This window comes from Lagopus muta, chromosome 6 (genome assembly GCF_023343835.1).
Source record: "Lagopus muta isolate bLagMut1 chromosome 6, bLagMut1 primary, whole genome shotgun sequence".
NCBI classification, from domain to species: domain Eukaryota; kingdom Metazoa; phylum Chordata; class Aves; order Galliformes; family Phasianidae; genus Lagopus; species Lagopus muta.
Window position 1 is genome coordinate 40,997,746 of NC_064438.1, and position 22,816 is coordinate 41,020,561.

At 36.5% G+C, this 22,816-nt stretch overlaps 1 long non-coding RNA gene across 1 annotated transcript in view; it reads left to right on the forward strand.

Moving 5' to 3' along the window:
• Window positions 1-1,887: 1,887 nt before the first annotated feature.
• LOC125694360 (uncharacterized) overlaps window positions 1,888-22,816 on the forward strand; it is a 69,576-nt gene continuing 48,647 nt past the window's right edge. Inside the window, exons 1-3 of the long non-coding RNA XR_007377530.1 lie at window positions 1,888-1,969; window positions 2,053-2,272; window positions 15,191-15,386. This is a non-coding gene — a long non-coding RNA (uncharacterized LOC125694360). The remainder of the gene's footprint in view (window positions 1,970-2,052; window positions 2,273-15,190; window positions 15,387-22,816) is intronic.

Genomic DNA, 22,816 nt, shown 5'->3' on the forward strand with positions numbered 1-22,816 from the left:
ACAAGTATGCAGAAGCTAAGGAAGATATGTTTGAAAAAATACTTCTAAGGGTTGTTGCCTTAAAGAATTACATCAAAAGCTATGTATTCTGAGGCAATTGGGGGTAGCTAAATTCATGAAATAAATGACAAGATGCTATCTAGTACTTCCCCAGAGTCTATTTCTCATGGATCTCAACAGAACTTCCTGCACTGTGAACCAGTTCTGTCATTTTTTCTTGGATCCAAAGTCCTGTACTCTTGTACTGTTGAGTAGTAGCTCGGAATAAATTGAACTATTGGAACTCAGTGAGTGAAACAGAATTTAATTCTCAGTTTTTACTCTACTCTAGCCAAATTCCTTTTTGTTTGTGTATGGGTAAGAACAGAACAAATCCCTAGAATTTTGTCAGTGGTATTTGTTAAAACACGTACTTAACCTCCCTATTTGTACTTTCTGTTAAGCAAAAGAGAGAAAGAAACAGTGGATGCTTCTTTTTCTTTTTTTTTCTTCTTTTATTCAGTCCTTGAAATTAAACAAAAATATAAACACAGCTAATGTGGGAAGAGGAGAGGTAGTGGACTTATTCTGTGGTGTTTGAAGTAACAGTACAAGGAAGCATACTGATAGCTGCAAAAGAGTGATACCTTTCAAGTGCAAAACCAATTGATTCTGGGGCAAGTGAGGAGGTAAATGCTTGTAGAGATAGCTGTGATGAAGGCTCTGGAAGTGAGTAATGAATTCTCTTTCAGTGTCTAAAGTGAAGACTGCAAGGGGGTGCTTGGATCCAGCCATCTTACTTGAAACAGAGAAGAGAGTTGGTAAGTAATATTGTCAGTAGAACTTTCTCATCTCAAAAACAAACAAACAAAACAACCAACCCAACAACCTTATACTCAAAACAGCTTTTATGTACAACATGTGCTTCCACGTGAGACTGTTAACACCCTTTATCTTAAGAGCTTGGTATGTTGGTATTCCAACATGCTGGTATTCCTGTTGGTTTATTCTTAATATTACTGAACTCTGTCTTGTGGAAACCTATGTAGCCAACATAACCTGTTCTGCAAGTGTGTTAGATGACTGTTGCCTTTTTTTCCATAAGTTAAATGCTTTTTTTGTTAGGATGAAGTTTATCATTTATCAGTAAGTCCAATTCATTTGTCTTCACTTCCTTGCTTTCAGAAGGAAGCAAGCTTTGATGCCATTACTTTGTAAATGTTTCTTGTGTTTTACCTGCTTTGCAAATAATTGCTGGTTATGGAAAATAATTCAGTCTAAAGGTGATGCAAAATCCTTTCATATATCCTTTCAGAATCTCAAGTGACAAACTTTAGGGAAGCAGCTTGTTTGGCAGAATATACTTTGAATCAAGAAAACTAGTAATCGATTGAACTAGTTTTCAAGTAAGTGTAGAGTTAAAAGAAAAAAAAAAGTCTTCAAACACTAAATAAGTAAATATTGCTTAGGAAACTTTTGATGTATTGCTTGTTAGTACTGTCATGCAACACCATTTTACCCTTTCTTTATACCAGCTAAACTGTCAGTATGGTTACACCTGTGCATTCAGGATTCAGTTGCTCTTAATGTAAAAGAGAAAGGGTTATCTTTTAGCTGAATTATTTCAAATAATTTATTTGTAATGTAGTTTCCCAAACAACTCTGTGAACAAAACTGAAGACTGTAATAGGAGCCCTTTTAGTTATCCTCACCATCAAAGTCACAGCTTGAGATTACCTTTAAGAAGAGGAGATTCTACTGTGTGTGATCTATATGCCTTACAAAAACACTTTCAAATGATGCATTGCCTTGAAATACCAGATAGGCTATAACCCTAAATGAATTTCAGTGAAAATAACATTTGCTGTGAAATGTTCATACAGCTATATCACATTCTGCTTTTTCTGTGAAGTCCAAGACAGAGTATTTAAGGTGATCTTGATGTTAGAAGAATAGCAACAGGGAAGATAAATTTGGAAAAATGTTAATGGTATGTATATACAAGGTTTATATAATGTTTGTTTTTTACCTTATGACTTTTATTATGGTACTGAACACTGTCTTCACATGCAGGAAAAAGAGATTAAGACTTCAGATGACATCTCAAGTATTTTCCAACAGAGGATTGATTGTCATGGAGAAAACAGTCGGACTAATTTCCATACAATGGAACATGAAGATGTGGCAGAGCCTTAGGATCCCGAAGATCTTCCTTGTTGGATCTTGAAGAGCTTTCTTGTCTAGGAAATCACATAAAGCATGTTCTGCAGTGCAGAAGATGTTATAGCAAAAGGTAAGCATGAGTTCATCCTGTGGAAAAGGAAATAAATGTTCTCTGTGTCTTATTATCTGCTATAGTGTGGTGTGCATGCTATTATGTGATGTGGTAATGCCCACTGGCTGATCCCAGTTTTCTCGAATACCTTGAAAAGAACATAATAAGCATCTTTCTGCAGATTTTGTGCTATCAGTGCATGATAGGGATGTCTGCTCATCCCTATCCTCATTCCTACTTTTCCTGTTATGCTCTAAACATCATTGGATCCACAAGGATTACACAGATGTGACTTCTATCACATATAAACATGCAGCAGAAGGGGAAATGCAAAACAATAAAAAAATTTGGAAATACCAGTATAACAGGGGTAGAAACTGCCCCTTTTCCCAGAACTTTGCTTAGCTTAGCACTTTTTCAATAGAAAAATAGGACAGAAATGTTAGTGAGAGGAGGAAGTGCAGATGTGCAAGGCCATATCCCAAACTGGCACAAATTAAATCTATTCAACTGCACACCCTGGAGTTGTGTAGATTTACCCTAGTTCTAGCAAAGATAAAGTTTCTAAGTGTCAGTGCAGAGGTTGATCAGGCACAGTGGATTTAGGATGCTTCCTATCCAGAACACTACATTTGCACATTGAATTAACAAGCAAGACACATCAGGGCAACTAAACAAACTAATATATGACCCGCTCCCTTTAACTGGTACTTCAGTGTGATGAGCTCATTAAAGGTAAATCTGCTAATACTCATTTCATGTCAGCAGAAGACTGGTTCATGGTGCATGCTGTCATCTCGACAGGAGATCAAGAGATACTCAGTTCTGACATGACCCATTATTGCTAAATAGCAATTCTGTGTAGTTATGTGTATTTCATGCAAATGCTTGATGCACATTAAAGGAAACCTTTTGAACCCTAAGCTCATTACTATTTTTTTTTTTCAATTCATCAAATTTGCGGACATTCTGCTGTACAGTCCAGTGCTCAGTATTCTGCTGTCAACCATCTAATGAATATGGATTTTATTTGTGCTGCTCTTCTGGGGCAAAGGCTCAAATCCTGATGCTTGTCGGTCCCCCTTTGCATTAACTAAATTTGCAACAATTAGGATCCAGACTTATGCTGAGAGCCCTTAAATCTGCTGATTGTAGTAGATTTGGCATCCTGACCAATAAGGACATTATGCCAATGGAAATAAGTGGAAAATTTTGGCATGGAAATATGTAATCATTTTTTCATCTTTCTGTGCGTTTTCTGTTAAAATCTGTTTCTTTTTAATATCCTTCCATTCATTCAACAGCATTTTCACAATAAAGATTTTTTTTTTCACTTGGGATGGATTTACTTTCACAAAATGCATAAATTTTTTTTGGATTGAAGCCTTAGCACAGAGAATTGATCAACTTCTCTAGGTGGATACATATTGGATAGGCAAATGCTTGATATCTGGACTTGCATATTCCTAGTTTCCTGCTTAACTGCATCCAGCCTCAGTAGTGTCCATTATTTTACCATCAGGCAGTAATCAAACATTAGCAAAGATGAGTGTAGTTAGTAGGACATAGTATACAGTAGTGTCTCCATTGTTATGTCAGATTGTAACTAGAACCCACTATTCTTATATGAGTATCAGCTGATATAGAACTAGTCTTGAGAAATTTCAGCTGCTAAACATAAACTTGAATGTGAATTGGGACTGCATGCGTATTCTCAGTCTCAGACAGTTCACTACTCTGTTATAGTAGCCTCTGGAGGATGAAGTTGTAAGAAGGTAATGGGAATGAAATGCGTGCTGCTGCTGCTACTGGTTAGCTCTAACTGCATTGTGCTATGTATTGCATTAAATATTATATTTCATAATGTAATCCTCCAGAACATTTTGCTACTATTGCTAATGAGTAAAAGCAAGAGATCTTTCTAATAGTGTAAGCTACTACTCCAGACTGAAGTAGACTCTCTGAGACACAGATACACATTTTGTTATTACAACTCTTCTGAAGAGTGCTTTTCTCCAGCACATGGGAAAGGTGGATATTCGGTGACAATGCATTATGAGATATCAAATTTCAGTCGTTACAGCCTTTAAAATGAATAAAGGGAATAGCTGGAAGACCAGACCACTTACCACACATTTTGGTAGACTTCAAAACCATCAGTGATACCAGATTTGTGATGGACGGCAGTTAACTGCTTTTGAAACTAGTAATAGAACTGTTACAAAGTGGAATTGCATTGGTAGGGTTGGTATATAAGTAATGACAAGTCAGGCAAGACTGATTTTCAATTAGATGAATGTAAGAGATTCATCAAGATTCACAGGTTGTGGGTGAAATTAGGTCAGAATCAAGAAACGATGTAGGGGATTCACTACTGAAACATCAGGAGGTGTCTGTTAACGTGAGTGAAATCCTATTACGTGGATGTACTGCTCTGTGCTAATAGCGTTTTCCAAATATTTTGCTGACTTGCAAGTTAAAAAAAAAAAAAAAAGAGGGATAAAAAAAAACATGCTTTCAATTTTAGGTGACAATGGCTTCTACCGTTTCCAAAGAATGATGAGAAACCAAAGTTTGCCATTCATTGTTTCTTAGATTTTAATCAGCTTAGTATTGTGGCTATCTCTAGTTGTAAGCCTTTGTATTAAAAACAGCTTAAAAGCTTGTGCATAGATGTTTAGGCACCTATGTAGGAAAAATATGTTTTATAAGATTTAAATACCAAAACATGTAAGTTGATAACATGGATCCTGTCCTTTTAGCCTCTGTTGTTTATTTTTTTATTTTCCACACAGATCTTGACAATACGGAATCTTGACAATGGAAAATATGAGCATTTCTGCTAAGCTTTTTTTTTAATTGGCAGTTTTTTGATAGAGCGTTGGTAGCATAGACTATGGGAAAGATGATCCTAGAACCTTTTATAGATAAGGAATTTCATAGCATATTATAATATGAGTTGCAAATGAGAGGTGCTCTGGCTAATGAAGGCAAACAGAAAGCCATTAGCATTGTTGTTTGGTACAGTGTTTTGTACCGTATAAAGTGGTTTGTGATGCATGGCTGTAATCAGAAGAATTCCACAGAAATCAAAGCTGAGGTAGAAAAAATATTGTGACTTTCAGATATTCATTTTGTCCTTCAAAAGATCCACTGAGTGTTTTTAGATGTGGAGTGTATTTACTTTTTCCAGTTCTGTTCAGTCACTTGAAAAAAGGTTCTAATCTGAGATAAAATTCACTTGGGAAAATTAAAAATAGGAAGAAATTTAATTTTCTGAGAGCATTTCTATTTTTAAAAGTTAGGGAACATGAAGCACTGGAATAGTAATTGTGAAATTTTTATAATTGAAATCATGAGTTGATCCTGCTTTGGATAAATCCATGTTTGGGGTTTCTTACAGACCTGTTTTTCACCATTATTTTCTTTTCATTCACTTACATGAAACAGCCAAGGAGATTCCAGCAAGTCAGAACTACTGCTGGGTGAACTAGAGAATTTTCTGTGACTTATTTGCAGTCTGAGTCTCTGCATCGACACTTTCCTGGCCCTAAGGCGAAACATACACTCATATCGATTGACCATCCATGTAATTTGTTACTGAATTTGTTGCTGGATGTACTGTCAGGGCTGTCTCTGGACAAAGCCAGAACAAACTCTGAGGGCATGCCGCTTGAGGGTGCACTTGGCTGTTATACATATGAGCTCCAGGACTCTGTCTTGATGAGCAGCTTCCGATAAGTCCATCTGCTCTCATAGTGGATGGCTAATAGCCAGCAGGCCAGATGGTACTGAGTACTTTCCTAGAAGAGTCCTCGGCATAAGCAGCTACAAGGATAGGAGAAGTTTCTAAGCACTCTGAACACTGCCAAGTTGCCTCCAAGACACTATAGACAAAAATGTCAGGTCTGGGGGCTTCCCTGGAGTGGGTCAGGTCTATACATTTCAGATCTACTGCGTATTGATGCAAGATCAATTTGCCTATATTCAGCTCTTCTTTACACTTAAAAGCCCTTCTGTAGATAGGGAAAAGATTCCTTGTAATGACTTGGAGGTGATGATTCAGTCAATATCTGGTCTGTATTTTGTTAACCAAGGCAATCTGACTTTCACTAACCTCTTCAGATTACCTTCGGCAAAAGCTGGCTGTGTTTTCAGTTGCTGTTTCTGAGATAAATGTTTGATCATGTTAAAAAGCTTTAGGTTTTTCATTAAGATGAGAATAAAAAAATACCACTTTTCCATCTTTGCAGTCCAGCTTGTTGTTTTATTTGACTTCTGGTTTTGGACTTATGTCAGTCTCTGTGCTTTGCAAATTCCAAGCACGGTAAACATATGTAAACATCATTTGGGCTAGACCAGATAAAGATGTAGTCAACACTTCCTTTTCTACATATGTCATCCAGTATGATTTAAGAAGCCTTGGTATATGTTTAAAGATTTGTATGGTATTGCTAAAGCCTTTCTTTTTTATATTAAAAGTGTGCCTAGAGGGAGGAAATAATCATTATACTTGGGACTGCAAATGTCATGTAATAGAGGGATAGAGGGATTGCTTAGTGGAAATGTAAAGTAAAAATGTAAATATGCATGTCAGAAGCTACTAGAATTTATAAATAAAGCTCCTTTTATTTAAAATACACCAAAGCAATGATAACAATAAAAAAGACCATTCCTAAAGATTTCTACCTGATCGTTAACAGGTACATAAATATTGTAATTATAATTCTATTTAAAAAAAGATCTTACTCATGTTTTCAGCATTATAAAAAAATCATCAATTAATTATATATTTCATGCTTCTAGTTGCTGGAGAGACTGAGCTGGCTTTTAATTTTCTTAGTTCTCTGAATAGCAAAAAGAGATTGAGAATTGAGAGATAAAATCAAGTATTCCCACTGCTTAACCTATAAAAACTAACAAGTTCTATCGATGACTTTGTGTGTGTATTGAAAACATGATCTAGAGAAGCAGTGTTTTACAGACAGACTGAGTAATGACCAAACAAAAAAAAGAGCCTGTCTTTTCTTCTGTTTTCAAAGAAGACCTGTCAGATCTCACACTGTTAGCACGCATCTGCAGTCTCACGCAGAGTCCTAAATGAGGGTCAGAGAGAAGTAGCTCCTGGGCGTGCTTTGTGCCTTGTTACAGTGTTAGCTCTTGTCAGCCCAGCTTCTTGTTGTGTGTTCTTTCTTCATTACATCTCCTATTCTGGGCTAGAGAGTCTGGATAGCATGAAGCAGACACTGATTTTGCAGGATTCTGTCTTGTTACAGAAGGGTGGAGACACAAAATCCAGTTTCCAAAGCATTATATCCCTCCTACAAGTCTTCCTTCTTTTGAGGTTTGTTCTGTGATACCCCAGCAGTCAGAGTTATTCTGATTGGCTTATTTTCTTCACACTGTTAATGGGTACAGTCAAGAGTGAAGTGTGCTAAGGAAGCATGATGAACAATAACTAAATAAAAGGCTTGGTTGTTCGGTAAGAACTGAACACCACTGGTGCAAACCTCCACTATTCATGCTAAAAAAAAATTCCATGGTGGATTTGCTAGAATGTTATCAGCCCTGGTCAGTCATCTGTGTGACATAATTGCAAACATTGAACTTGCAGTAATTCCTGTCCTATGTCACTGTTTTCAGCCTGGACACCAAAGATCTGCAAAATGCTTGCCTTGAAGTGACAGCCTCTAATCATCCTTCTGAAGGATGCCTTATGCTGAATTGTGTCTCTTTAATGGTAGAAGTGAGGTTGCTGAACCTATGATTGTCTAGGAATACAATAGAGGCAAGTTTTGTGATGATACTGTCTTAAATCAGTGATGTGTTTGGGAAAAGCAGGCAAGCTTTCTGATCTCCTGGTCTCTTCCTTTATTATTAGAATTTTATCTTCTTTGGCCATGATGTACTCCCTTCTTTTCCTGACAAGTACTCCTAACAAGCAACCTAAACTCCTCCTTTCCCTTTATTATTTGCTGACGATATCATTGTCTGCTGCTGTCAGCTTCTTTTCAACTGACATTCAGAAGACTTTCTGCAATCTGTTCCAGACCTTTCTGCTTTGGACACAATTTGCATTTTAATTTTTGCATTCAGATGAGCTCATGAGAAGAAATCACAGTTTCCTTGAATTAAAAATTGCGAGTGATCAAATTCATTTAGGAACAAGGTAGTTGTGTTTTTTTTTTTTTTTTTTTTCCTCCAGAGGAAACAGTAGACATTGAGGATTTTTCCACGTCTATTGTGTATAGAAATACTGAAAAATCAAAGGTACGTTTACTTAAAAAAGCCATGTTTTTGATTTTCATTTTGAAAATCTTCCTGGTTTTCACTTCTTCTTCCAAAAACACTAATACAGAACAATCGAATCTCAAGTCTATTTCTACAGTTTATCTTTGCATTTTCATCAGAACTGAGCTAATCCGGAAATGAGGCTTGAATTGAAACCATCATGGTTGTTTTTTTTTATAATTATCTTAATATGTATTAGTTTTGCTAGTTAAGTCTGTTTAAAATTTACTTCTCATCAATGAGTTATGCTAAATGTTTGACAACTGAATTTTTTCACTTGTTCACAGGAATGCAGTTCAGTTAGTGAGGACAAGTGTTTTTCTCATTATCAATGCTGTATTGAAATGCAAACACCTTGACAATTCACAAATGGAAAGTATTCGCATCAGATGACTGAGAGCTAGCTTTTAAATAATGTTTGTTCACTTCAGCCTTCAGTCAGCCCAGCTTCTTGTTGTGTGTTAATATGCTACAGGTACTGTTATCTGCTAATCAGTCTTACTGAGGCTTTAGTGCTGCTCGAAATAGAGTAAGACCAGTTCATCATTTTGCATGTATTACACTGGTTTCTCACAACAGTGGATCACTACAAGGAAGTAGCATCTGGCAGCATGTCATTCATAAAGCTGACATGCTGAAAACTCAGTGGGATTCTACAGTCATATTATTCCTTCTTTTCTGGGCTTCCTGAGTTGGCTGGTGATATTTCTCAAGAAGCTCAAGCTGTTATTTCCATTCTGCTTGTTGAAGCCTGTGAAACATTCAGAGTGCAAGCTTGGGAGGATTAGAAAGGAAAAGTTGGGGAGCTAGGCACAGATGGCATTGATAATAAAGCAAAGCAGTTGTCAATATTATCTAAGAATGAGTTATTAATGATTAGCACTCTAGTTCTGTATGTTGACAAGAGCAAGCTTGCAGTTTAGAGTGTGCTAACTTGCATGCCAAGAGCAATATAGCTAACAACAGAGAACACCAACTAACCTGTAGAAGTTTCTGATTGCTAAAACTTTATATTTTTTTCAGTAAGGTCAGTAGTCATTTGCTACAATGCCTCATATAATGAGCTTATAGATATCTGAAAAATGGTAAGAACAGAAAGCATAAAAGAGAGCAATGTCATTAAGTCTGAACAAGCGACTCCTGAAATATTTTGAACTTTGCCCTTCATTCATGCTGAGAACAGCAAGCATCTGTAAGAATGTTGTTTGTACAGATCAAAAAAGAATTTTCTGTCATACAGTGATGGACTCAGTCAATAGCTTTTCATTCTCTTGAAGTAGTAAATGTGGGCTTTTTCCCAAAACAGAATATTGAAGTAGGTAGACCACTGGTGAGACACAGCTTACCTCCCCTGCGTGACCTTCCTTATTGATGGAATGAGTGTGGCTTTTTAGTCACTTCTTTCTCACTCAACAGTGCTATCTATCTCCTCCTCTAGAAGTTTTGCTACGAAACATTTATTGCAGCTTACTAGTCTGAATTCTAGCCTACCTGAGTTGTATACTATGCAGAGGATATATTATGATAGTGTGCTGTATAGCTGGAGTCTGAATGTCTCTGAAACAAATGTCTCTATTGTGTACCTCTGAGGAACACCTTCCACACTCTACTTTCTTTTTAAAAAAAGAAAGAACGATGCTGAGGTGACTATATCACTGGCTGTATCAGTGACTATATCACCTGAAAAAATGTGCAAGAAATGAAAATGAAGAATATAATGCTTTGTCTTCCAAAATAGAGAAAACATCCCTTTATTATTCTTGATCAATGAGCTTTGGTTGAGATTCTTCATGTTTGTCTGTTGCCTCCACAAAGGATATTTTTGCATTTCTTCTTCTCAGAGGTATCAAAGGCAAATCCAACTTTCTTAGGATGTTTTTTTTTTAATTTGTTACAATGTTAAGATTACTTCTGAAAATGAAACTTAGAAAACAAAACATTACAATACCTTACAGTGCTAAAGAAGTGTTGTGGAAAAACAACCAACCTAGTAAAAGTTAAAGAAAGCAGAAGTTTTGTCTGAGGAGTTTTGTTTGTCTTCCTTGAAGCTCTCTATATTTCTGTTGAGAGATTTTTACATCATAGCATTCTATTATGGGGATTGAACTGTTTACCTCATCACTATGTACAGTTGCCTTTGGAAATGGACCAAGGTAGGGAGTTCAAAACTGTGATTGAAAGACATGGTGTACAAGCACCGGTAGTTGTGAATTTTTGTTGCCAGTCTTGTCTTTTGAGGGAGTTTTGTAGGTATTTGTGGTAGATCTAATCTGAAAGGTGAGATGAAATGACTAACGTGAAGGAATGTTTTCCTCCTGTTAAGTGGGTATTTCTGACTTATTGATTGCACAAAGTTTTCTCTGCTATATAAGCAGTTGTTACCATCAGAGAGCTTCTGTGATGGCATGTACTGCACTGAATAAAGAGTGTTACACTGTGGGAGAGCTTTGAGATGGGGGCGAGCTGAACATACTTTGCTGTGGGTGTGAGAAATGCATTGCAAGGTGTTGCATTTGCTACTTAGGCATAGCCTGATTCTATACAGCATGAGTGGGTGTACAGACATTCGTTTCTGAGCAGTTTCAAAAAGAAAGCTTTATTTAAAGAGGAGGAAAAAAAGATATTCATCTTAAGATCTTCTTCCAGAGCAGTTTCTAGTTTCAGGAATAATTTCTAAAGATGTTGCAGAGTAGGGTGGTACATGTTAAGGTTTTTGGATTATGATTTGTTGAAGTAGTGGTCTTGATGGGTAGGGATTATATTTAGGTTAGGTGTGCATTGTGCACTTTTCCCAAGAAAAGTCTGCAAAAAAAAATGTTTAGAATGAACAAGTTATTTTGTGGGGACAGTGGTTTGTGTACTTTGTACAACCCAGTTTTCATGTTGGCTATTAGCTCTGAAACACTGATGATGATGGAGTAATATGTATTTTACATCCTGTCAACTAGAGGGATGCTTTTGTCCTGTAGTTATCTGACAGTGCAAAGCGTTAAGTGTACAGTCCCTTTTAAGTCTCTGATGTTTTTTCTCCTGAATATTTAGGGACCAGAAAAAAAACTTTCATTTCATCAAGTCAGACTTGATATCAAACTAAATTTTCTCAACTGACTCTGTACCACAATTTGACTATTCTAGCCCAAAATACAAAGCGTTAAGAGTGGAATTGAACATATGCAGAGTTGCGGTGTTGATGGACTTGATCGAAGTAAATAATTAATCTGATTGTTAGCGGATGTCTTAAATTGTTTCAGCTCAGCAAATCTTGGGTTGCATCAGAAAGAGAATTTTGAGGATCTTGATGTCATCATAAATATAAAATTAGAAGTTCAGATGAAAATTTCTTACATAATTTTGTGAGTGGGAAAACAGTTTCCTTTCATTGGAAGTTGAATAGTGACCATGACAAGGAAGCCCCTTGAGCTTCCTTCCAGCCTTTCTACTATTCTCTCTTAAACTGTATTTAGTTCCCATCCTAATTCCATATTCATAAAATTAGCTGCTTTTTACCATTAGTGAACTTATATATCTCAATGTTGACACTAATTGAACTCTTAACTATATACTTACTACCTGTTGATATAACATTGAATCTAATTCTAGGAGTAAAACAAAGCAATTTGGCAGATTGATAGGGAGGGGATATTTAAAAATGGGAGAGGCTAGACGTCAATTGCAAATTTGCAAATTCAGTGACTTTCAAGGCCACTTCTAAAAATTACCATCAGCTGAACTTTTTCAGTACTGGTCTCCTTGATTTTTAGATTTGCTGTCTGTTCTGATCTAGCTTTACATGTTCAATATACATGTGCATTTCCCTTTTGACCATTAGTCTTATTTGATCAGGATATTCTGTTTCTTGTCCATCATCATAGCTCTGCAGCACTTTATATTTTCTTTTCTCTTGTGATGCCTCAGACCAATCTTTCCCTTTGACTACATATTTTTCCCCCATATAAATAAGATCAAGATACTGCAAGATATTTCTGCCAATATTTGCTCATATTTCAAACGGACTCACTTTTCTCTTGTTTATGTTCTTCTTACATAGCTTTCTGTGAGTGCCCGAGAGATTTAGCTGACTGGTATGAAGGTACTGTGGTATCACGCATAAAATTTAGAAAAGGATTTTTAATACAAATGTTTGATCCAAAAGTATCAGGATAAAAGTATTTATCCTGTCTGGGAATAAACGTCTCACATAGTTTATCAGAACAATTAGCTGCTCAACAAATCAGTGAGCCCCAGTTTAGAGAATTTGCACATGTGAACAATCTCAAGCACCAGAACCTGTCAAACTACATCTTTGATATTTTCTTGAGTTGAAACTATAGTAAATACTAAAATACTATTAAAGAAACAGAGCATTGGGAAAGTTTTGAAGACAAGTCTTCTCATCTACTGTCAGAAATGAGTTGCCTAACCTGTTGTGACATTGATAAGTATTGGTTTTAATTTGCTTTGTTTTACTTGATTATTTATGGGCTTATAGCATGAATCAATATGACATATTACTAGATTCTTATAAATGATGTGAAAGAGGATTATACAGAGTGATAAAGTTATGGTTATTTTCTGCAGCTTGATAAAAAACCTTCAATTGCCAGGACCTCAGAGAGAATATAAACTGTACTAAATGTGCTGTACTCTTCTATCTTCACAACCCCCCTGAAAAACTTTTTCAATATTTTTGTACATATTTTAGAGATGAGTAAAAGAGGGAAGTAATTGAAGTGAATGCTAAAGTCAATAGATTTGTCATAAGCATTAGCTTCTGATGTTAGGGCTTTAATTTTCTCCTGTAACTGGACAAATTCATATTTCTTCAGGTTTTGGACAGGTTAGTTACTGAGTCATTGGTGATAAGTTTTACTGTCTAACTGAATTATTGTCTAATGGAACAGAATCCTTTTATGGTCTAATTAATACAACCTGGAGTATACTTTATATCAAAATGAAATATTGACTCTAACGACACAGATGATTTTAGATTCACCAATTCTTGATGGTTTATTTGATCAAAATAATCCTCTATTGCTTCACCTGCCTTTCTTTAAGTCCATAGCATCTTGCTTTCTCTGGGGATATGTGTCCATGAGTTGGAAGATAAACCACATTTGTTCTTCATATTATTTTTCAAGTTCTTACTTTATTAGTTGGTTCTCCTATAAGATCACTATTAATTACCTCTGGAGGTAGTGATCTGGCAAAGATTAATGACTTGCCTCATAAATAAAAAAAATTGCAATTGAGTTCCAGTTCTGAATGAAGGTGTTGATTCCTACAGGCGTAGAACCTTTATGACTCAACTAAGCTTGTAAGTGGAGTATTGTAAAGCCTAAGACACTCACACTCATTTAGAATGTTTTGAATATGTGCTTTTAATGTATCTTCCAATCTGTACAGACAAAAGAGTACGTCTACATCAATTTCACTTCTGCCTAGAAAATGTACATTTTTAACTTCCATAAGAACTATGACTTTGATATACAACAGCACTTTTACTCTCCTTACGTAGCTTTAACAGAACAAAACAAAACAAAAGAACAATGATAAACAGTATGCTACTATATTACTAAATTCAATTCCACCTCACTTACAGAGGTAGGATTGTGCAACAGTGATTTATTCTCCTTTGGTATGAGTGGAGACGCTTGTCTGATAAAAAATGTTACAAACAGAGGTAGATTGCAGTTTATCAACAATCTGCTGAAGATATTGTTGAAGTAGAACATACACTGATATGCTGAACTCCTTTCCTTTTGGATAGCCACTCATCAAAACCCCTCATTTTTACTTGTGGATCTTTAAATCAAGAAATTCTGGTAAGTATGGGTCTAAAGAGGTTGGAACATTAATTTACCTTAAATGTGTGTTTTTTTCTGGTTATGGAATTCAATTATGTATTTTCCAAAATCAGAAGCAGAAGTTCCCTTGATTAATTTTGAACCTAAACATAAGTGAGAAGCTTTTTTTTTTTCCTTCTTTTCTTCTTTTCTTCTTCTTTTATTTTTTTTCTCCATATTACACAGTTCTGTATTTAGCACTGGACAGCATAGAGACGCTGTCATATCTGTGCCATCATACAGCAAGATAGGTACAAATATCTTGATAATGGAGAAATATAAATTAGGGAGAATACAAAAAGAAAGCACACACATAGAAAAAAATATACTATTTATTTTGCATGAGGTAAATTTCATTTGTTATACGAGGGCATAATCACTCACAGAATCGTAAGGTTGGAAATGACCTGCAAGATCATCTAGTCCAACCGTCCTCCCATTACCATTACTACCACAAACACTAAACCATATCTTGCAGCTCCTTATCCATCATCTCCTCTTGCAGAGTTACGGATTTCAGGATTACAGTGAAGTCAACATTAGGAGATCTTTCCCAAGGTTTTGCTACAGACAATTAAGAAAGAAACAATATGTCTCATTTAGTTGTAATAAATCTTAATTTAGATCTGAGCTATTTAACAATGTATTTATTTTGTCAAGCAAAATATTTGAAGCAGCTCATCAGCATGGTACCTAAGCACCAATTGGAGTTCCACGTTCTGGGACAATGATAAAAACCAACCTTTTTTACATGATGAAATGAGTAATAGCCAACCTTATTTTCTCTACTTTTCTGTTGTAGATATTCCAGTTCTTCTTTGCCTTTGTTGCTGCAGCAAAAATGCTAAGTCATGGCCTGAAACAGTGATTGAGCACCTGGTGGGAAGGCAGGGCTAACCCAGAGGAGCTCAGGAGCATGCGCCAGACCTCCTTTAGGGTTGGCATGGGAGGCAAGGGTATTTTGCTGGAGATTCCTGTCTACTTGTGGTCTTCCACAGGTAAGAAGTATTTTTCCTTTGTTTGCATGTCTGCAGATGCTGTGTTTGGGCTTGTCCTCAGTACTTGCAGTGTAGGATTGCACCACCTCGCTGTTACTGCTCTGTTTTCCATAACATAGCATTGTAGTTGCCTATGTCCTTTCTTAGGTAACCTGAAGGAGAAAATAACACAATCAGGCAACAAATTCAAGCAGATATAATATGTTTCTTTCAACTTGTGCTTCACAAACAGAATTCTGGGGAGTAATTCTAAATGTATTACCCAGCACCAAATACAGCCAGTGGTCAAAGCAGTATTTAAACAGATATTCTAAATGGAAATGAGGAGCAAGTCTTTGCGATGTGTTCACTGCATGCAGATTCCTCTCCTTTAGTAATAAGGGTAGAGATGAAGCAAAATCTGTAAGTATCATTTTATCTGCATACCTGAATGCAAATCTGGCACAGAAGTATTTTGTTGTCTTTCTCACCATGATAAAAATGGGAGTACTTCTTTGCATATACTTGTCCAATCTTAGTTTCTGATGTGATGGCACTTTTGCCTTTTTTCTTTCATTTCAAAATGCTTGTGCCATTGTATTTCCCATTATACAGTCGATTTGTAAATTATTCCTGCTATTTCATTTAGTTTTCCTTTGCTTAGGTTCAGTTTTTATTTCTATGCATTTAATGCTTATTACTGTTTTACACGTGATGTCTTCTTTTGAATGGGTTGCCATATGGCTGATAACTCTGTAATCAGTACCTGTTATGCTTTACATCACAGCTGCATGGATCTTTCTTCTATTAGCAGGTCAGAATTCAGATCCCTTTGTTCACTGTGCTGGCTATCTGACATGCTCTGACCTGAAAGATGTTTTCTTCTTGAAGATGAGTCTAGGAAATAGAACCATTCCTTGAAAACATACCTTGTGTTTCTGAAAAAAATGTTCTGTGGCTCTTTTTGTCCCTTTTGCGTATGTTTTCCAAAAATATTTTAGCAGGCAGTCTTGCCAATGAAGATGTTACATGCATCCTCTTGGGAACAAATGCACACCAAGTGTTTTCTGTAGCCTATCAAATATGAACAGCACAGCTGCATTTTCAAATAGCAAATCCTTACAGCTAAGTGCTAAGTACTTGTGGATGAGCCACTAAATTTATCTGGCAAATAAGTTTGAATAGCAAATTAATTCAACAAAATCATGATTTGCTTGTCAAGTCAGAAAAGGAGTATGTCAGCATATTCTTTGAGGCATTTTTGCCTGTGACTGATACATAATTAAGTAGCTCCAAGAATTTTAATGCTGATATTAGTTCATTCATCAATTCTTTGTCTTTAAATTTCTCTCTTCATCTGTTTTCATTTTTTTCCTAGGTTCCCTTTGTTCTTTCAGTTCTTTTGTGTTACTAAGAAATCTAAAACTAAATGCCATACTCTTGATGTGATTTCACTGAAACAGCAGAGAGAGAAGCTGTTGACTGCTTAATCTATAATAGAAAACTTCTGCATACATATCCTTTCCTTTCCTGCGTTCTTGTATTTTCATTCCAGCTGCCACAACTGCTACAACCCAATGATTGCAAATAGAGAGTCTACTATGGGAAAATACATTTCCAACTGATTAGGAGCTCATTTTCAGCTATTTTGTGAATTTTGTTGCAGTTTGCCACCTTCACAATGTAGTTTAGGAACTGTTATGAAGGTTCTCTCATTACTCAGTAGTATAGGGAGAAACTTTCTCAGCAAAGACTGAAAAAGGTCTGAACAAAGAAGTTACAAATTTTCATTTCTCTTGAAAGCATCTGATATCCTAAATTTCCTTTTTTACTGAAAGAATTTTCTTAAGGGACAGTTGGAAAGAATGTGTACACTTAAATATATGCATTCAAATGCAAGTACATCAGCATAACTATTGATTTTAATCAAAAAAGGTTTGTGTTTCCAGTCTCCTGTTAGAGAGAATGTAGAATTTCAGGAATTGGCTTCCTGAAGCAGGAGGAATTGAACTGTCATTGTGAACCCACAAATGACTACTGGTCTACTCAGTACTGATAAGGTAGTTGTAAATTTGTTGCATATAAGAGACAAAAATGGAGCTATCTGTACAGGTGATAAATTATTGATTGTTAACCTAGAACTCTGGCTCATCTATCAAAAAGTGAGGTACAGAGCAGGAATTAGACTGGAAGGAGAACAAGGTAAAAGGCGTGAGAACTACCATGCAGTTCTAGAAAAGGATATTTTCTATTCCTTTCAGTATGCTGCTTTTTTTACAGGCAGAGTTACTTAAGAGTTGAATGGAGTTTAGATTCAGGTCATTATTTTGCTGATTTTAACTGTCCTTTCTTTTTTGTTTGATTGTTTATAGTCTTGCTTATATTAGTCAGAAAACCACTATTGCAAATCTTATTTAAACAAAGACCTTAGCACAATTTGCATTTCCTTCCTTTCATCTTAGTCCTTCTTGTAATTTATTAATGAGCAGACTATAGACTGCTGACTGGTCAAACGGAGAGTCCTTAGTAAAAAATCAGCATTAATTTTGATGTGCTGGCTGAAAAAACACTAATTTAATGGCAGGAGAAACTAAAATTATTATTAAAGTCACAGTTTATTTTATCACAGAATCATGAGAATTGAAAGGGATGGACCTCAAGAGATCATAGAGTCCAATCCCCGACTGCTAAAATGGGTACCCTGCAATAGGTTGTGCTGGTAGGTGTCCATCCAGATCTTGAATGTCTCCATCGAAGGACACTCCACATCCTCTCTGAGCAACCTGTTCCTGTGCTCTGTCACACTTACCATAGAGAAGTTCTTCCATATGTTAGTATGAAACTTCCTACATTCAAATTTTAGGCCATTACTTGTCCTATCACTACACAGCCCTAAGAAGAGCCTGGCCTCATCCATTTCTTTGTCACAAGGGCACACTACTGACTCGTGTCCACCAGGACCCGAAGTTCCTTCTCCACAGAGCTCATCTCCAGCACATCATCCCCTAACCTGTACTGATGCTTGTGGTTATTCTTCCCCATTACCGGACTCGACACTTGCTCTTGCTAAACCTCATCAGTTCTTTCCTGCCCAATTCACCAGTCTGTCCAGATCTTGTTGAGTGGTAGTGCAACTATCAGGCATGTCATCTAAACCTTCCAGATTGGTATCACCCGAACTTGCTGAGGGTGCACTCTATCCCTTCATTCAGGTCACTGGGATAACACTGAACAAGACTGGACCCAGCACTTTCTAAGTTTCATGACAAGGATGTTGTGTGAGACAGTGTGAAATGTATTGCTGAAGTCAAGGCACACAACATCCCCTGTTCTCCCAATATCTTTCCAGCCAGTGATGACAGAATAGAATTCTGTCAGGTTAGTCAAGCATGATTTCCGCTTGGTGAATCCACGTTGACTACTCTTGAAAACCTTCTCTTCCAGTTGCTTGGAGAGGGTATCCAGAATAAGTTGTTCCATCACCATTCTAGTGAGTCTGAGTGGCCTGTAGTTTCCTGGATCCTCTTTCTTGCCTTTCTTGAGGACTGGAGTGATACTGGCCATCCTCCAGTCTTCAGGCATCTCTCCCATTTGCCAGGACGTTTCAGGGATGATAAAGAGTAGTTCAGCAGTCACTCTCCAGATCTCTCTGCAAGTGTTGATGGATCCTATCAAGGTCCATTGGTTTGTGCATATTGGTTTTTGCCTAGATGTTCTCTGACCAGATCTTCCTCAACCAATGGGAAGTCTTCCTGTACCCAAATTCTCTTACCTCCAGGGTCTGGGATTCCTGAAGGCTAGTCTTGGCATTAAAGACTGAAACAAAGAAGGCATTTGAAATCTCTGTCTTCTCAGGACCCCCCTGTTACAAAGGCATGCACCTCATTCAGTAGGGGACTCACATTTTATGTAGAAAATGCACAACTGTTTTGGTGTACCTGAGATGAGGTGTACAGAAGCCTGCATGTCTGTTAAAAATAAAAAACAAACAAAAAAAACCCAACAAATAAGAAATAACAAAAGAAGATGTAAAGATTTCTTGTTGCTTTTCTTGGAAGAAAATTATTCTCTGTGGAACAATGTGAAGTAAAATTAAACTTACAGTGAGTTAGAGTGAATAGCCTGATAAACAGCAGAGAGCCCTTTCTTTCTTATACTATGTATCTCATAGTATTTTTTTGAACTAATCAGCTGTGATAATAATTCCTAAATAAGACCACTGAAATACTGCTTTAAAATACCACAGTGAGGATAAACAGGTTTTCTAATTATTGGTGAAGAATTTCTCCAAGAGAAAGAATCCTGTGGAATCTTTTGAAAATTTAAGTGACTGTAGAACATTCCTCAATTTTGTAAAACACGTTTCAGTACTGCTATCCTACCCAAATCCATCAGATAGATTAAATCTACATTAATTATGTAGCATAATTAATCTATGTAGCATAGAGAACTCTGTTGCGGTGCTGATTAATTTGCAGTTTAGGTGAATGCATTCCTTGCTTCCAGCTAACCTGAGAAGTACATTAATCAGCTGCGTAGGCAGAAGTGGTTTTAAACAAAGACAGAATAACTGCTTCTAGTCCTTCTCTTGTTTACTAGCATAGTACTGTCATCCTTATTAAATCTTTTTCTTATCCACGACAGAGTGGATAATGAATAGTATTTTGCAAGTATGAACGTCTAGTAGAGGACTGAGGCATCAAGATAAAAGTTAATATAAAACTTCCAGTTTCGAAAATCATATTTTGCAGACATTTAATTTAAGAAGTCTTTTAATTCAAGACATATTTCTCTTATCAGTTCCCCAGGCATTTGATATTGTACTTTTCATGCCTAAAAGTGCTATAGTCAGGAGAGAAATGAGCAGATTAACACCAAGCGTAATGTGATTTCATGAAGTAGGCATCACTTTAATCTTTGGCTTTGGTGGACGTTCTCAGATGTGCTTAATGTAAACTATGAACAGTTACAAACTGCATTCATGTCAAATAGGATATGATTTTTGAGATGGCTGCTCTATAGCTTGACCAGACTCACTACCCAGGGCCTTGAATGTAATGCCTAGATTTACATAGGTATTAAAAAGGAAGAATGGTTTGAATGCCACTGTCCTCTTTTTGGATCATTCAGAAGAATGATTGGGCCTCAGTATACAGAAAATCAAGATACGTACCTGAACTACTAGTCAATATCGTCTAAGAACAAATTAATGCAAAAAAGTACAGTGTAAATATAGTTTTTCATCTTCATATTTCACTAAGCTTCTCTTAATTTCTGATTCCCAAGTTATTCAGCCACTTCGTTTTTTCTAGTGCTGCTCTCAACTGTTATTTCATAGCTTAGCTTAGGTTTTTAAGTGGTTCATCTGTAATATTTCAAAAGTATGAGATGAGGTATATGATTGCTGCATAAATAGGAATGTTCTGCATAAAAAGAAGTATAGCCAGCATGGCAAGGGAGGTGATTATTCCCCTTCACTCTGCCCTTGTGGGGCCCTGTTTGGAGTACTTTGTCCAGGCCCAGGGCCCCTAGCAGAGGAAAGATGTAGAGCTGTTGGAGCAGGTCCAGAGAAGGCCATGAAGATGATCAGAAAGCTGAAGCATTTCTCCTACAAAGACAGGCTGAGGGAGCTGAGCTCGTTCACCCTGGAGGAGACTCTGGGGAGACCTCATTACAGCCTTTTAATATGTTAAAGGACCTTATAATAAAGATGGAGAAAGACTGTATTCCTGGGTCTGGACAGGACAAAGGGCAATAGATCTAAATTGAAATTGAGTAGATTTGGATTTAGTATAAGGAAAAGAATATTCTACAATGACAGTGTTAATTCAGTGGAACACAGAAGTTTTGGAAGACCCATGTCTGGAAGCATTCAAAGTCAGGTTGGATGGGTACTTGAACAACATGATTTAGTCCCTGCCAGTGGCAGGAGGTTTGGACTAGATGATCTTTTAAAGTTCCTTCTGGTCCAAACCAATCTAAGATTATAAAAGAGGAGAAAAGAAGTAGGCAGATTTTGTTTTTAGCTATGCAGCTTTATTTTTGCATATGATGGAATACTGCAAGCTCAGAACAGGCTGAAAAATAACTCGTTAATTTTCACTTTCTCCTCTGCCCTGGTTCTCTATCCCTTTCTGTTCCTGGTAAGATAAGCTGTCAGTGAGTGCCTGTGCTGTATTTCAAAGGGAACTGTACAAGAGATAGTTTGGCTGTGAGTATAGAGTGAAGGGAAGACAGTAATAGGAAACAAGAACTTCAAAGCCTTTAGAAACATCAAAGTATCACAGTGCTTTAGCTTCCTGCAACATTAGAACACTAAATATAATAATACTAAAGTGTTGTGAAAGGGTGAAGTTAGCTAAAGATGAAGCTTGGATGGTTTGGAGCTTTGATTTGGGGAAGCACCCAAAAATCTGATTAGTTTTTTTTTTCTTTTTTTTAGGGCAGAATGATGAGACAAGATAATTATAATATTGATTTATATATAAAATAAAAAAATAGTTTTCAGTAGACAACAAGTCCTCTTCACCAAGAGTCTTTAATATAGCTCTCTTGCTTCTGTTGACAGACTGGAGACATCAGACTAATAATCCCACCGGGAGGCAGAATCAGATGCATTGCTTCCATTGCACCACATAGAAGAGAAGAACAATGAGAAAGTAGTCATTTTGCTCCTCAGGGCTACAAAGATACAGGATGCAGACTGGATAGGCTGATCCTGTAGCAACTCCTTTTATCTGATATTGACCTCAAAATGGCAGTGAGCTAGAGGAAGGAAAGAGACATCTCTGTATGCTCTTTGCCTTCCAGTGCAAAGGCAAGTGAGATATTTAATATCTACCAAGACAAGCTTTGAAAATTCTTTTTTTTTTAGAGATAGTTTGAATTCAGATAGATTTAATTCTTCAGACAGATTCTTCTGTGTCTGCTTCTGTCCTGTCCCTTGAAGAATGAAGACATTCTTAAAATGGCAATTTGAGACTTAAAAAGAGGAAATTGCCTGTTCTTGTTCCTTTGTTTCTAAAAATAGGTAAGAGAAAATTTGAGTACCCTATACAGTGTTTTCAAATGAAAAGGTTTTTATTTTACTTTCTAAATGCTTATTCCATTTGTAAATTTAAATTATAATTATTGTAAAGTACAAAGGATCATTTGAAGTTACCAAAATTACATATTTTGGAAGAGAAAATATTTTGTAATCTCAGCATTTTTTTTCTGAGTTGCAGTTGCTCTCCCTACTCAATTCTAATTATATGGGAAATTACTCCCATAAATGAGGAAATATATTTAGTGTAACTTACACACAAGCTCAGTTTGTCAGAATTCTGCTGCATGGCTAAGTCTTTCATCCAAAAATGCCACTTACTGTAAGACATCAAGAACGGCCTGGTGCAGCTTGTCTTGCACAGTTACACTGAATAAAGTTCTTCCCTGAAAGGAGGCAAGATAAG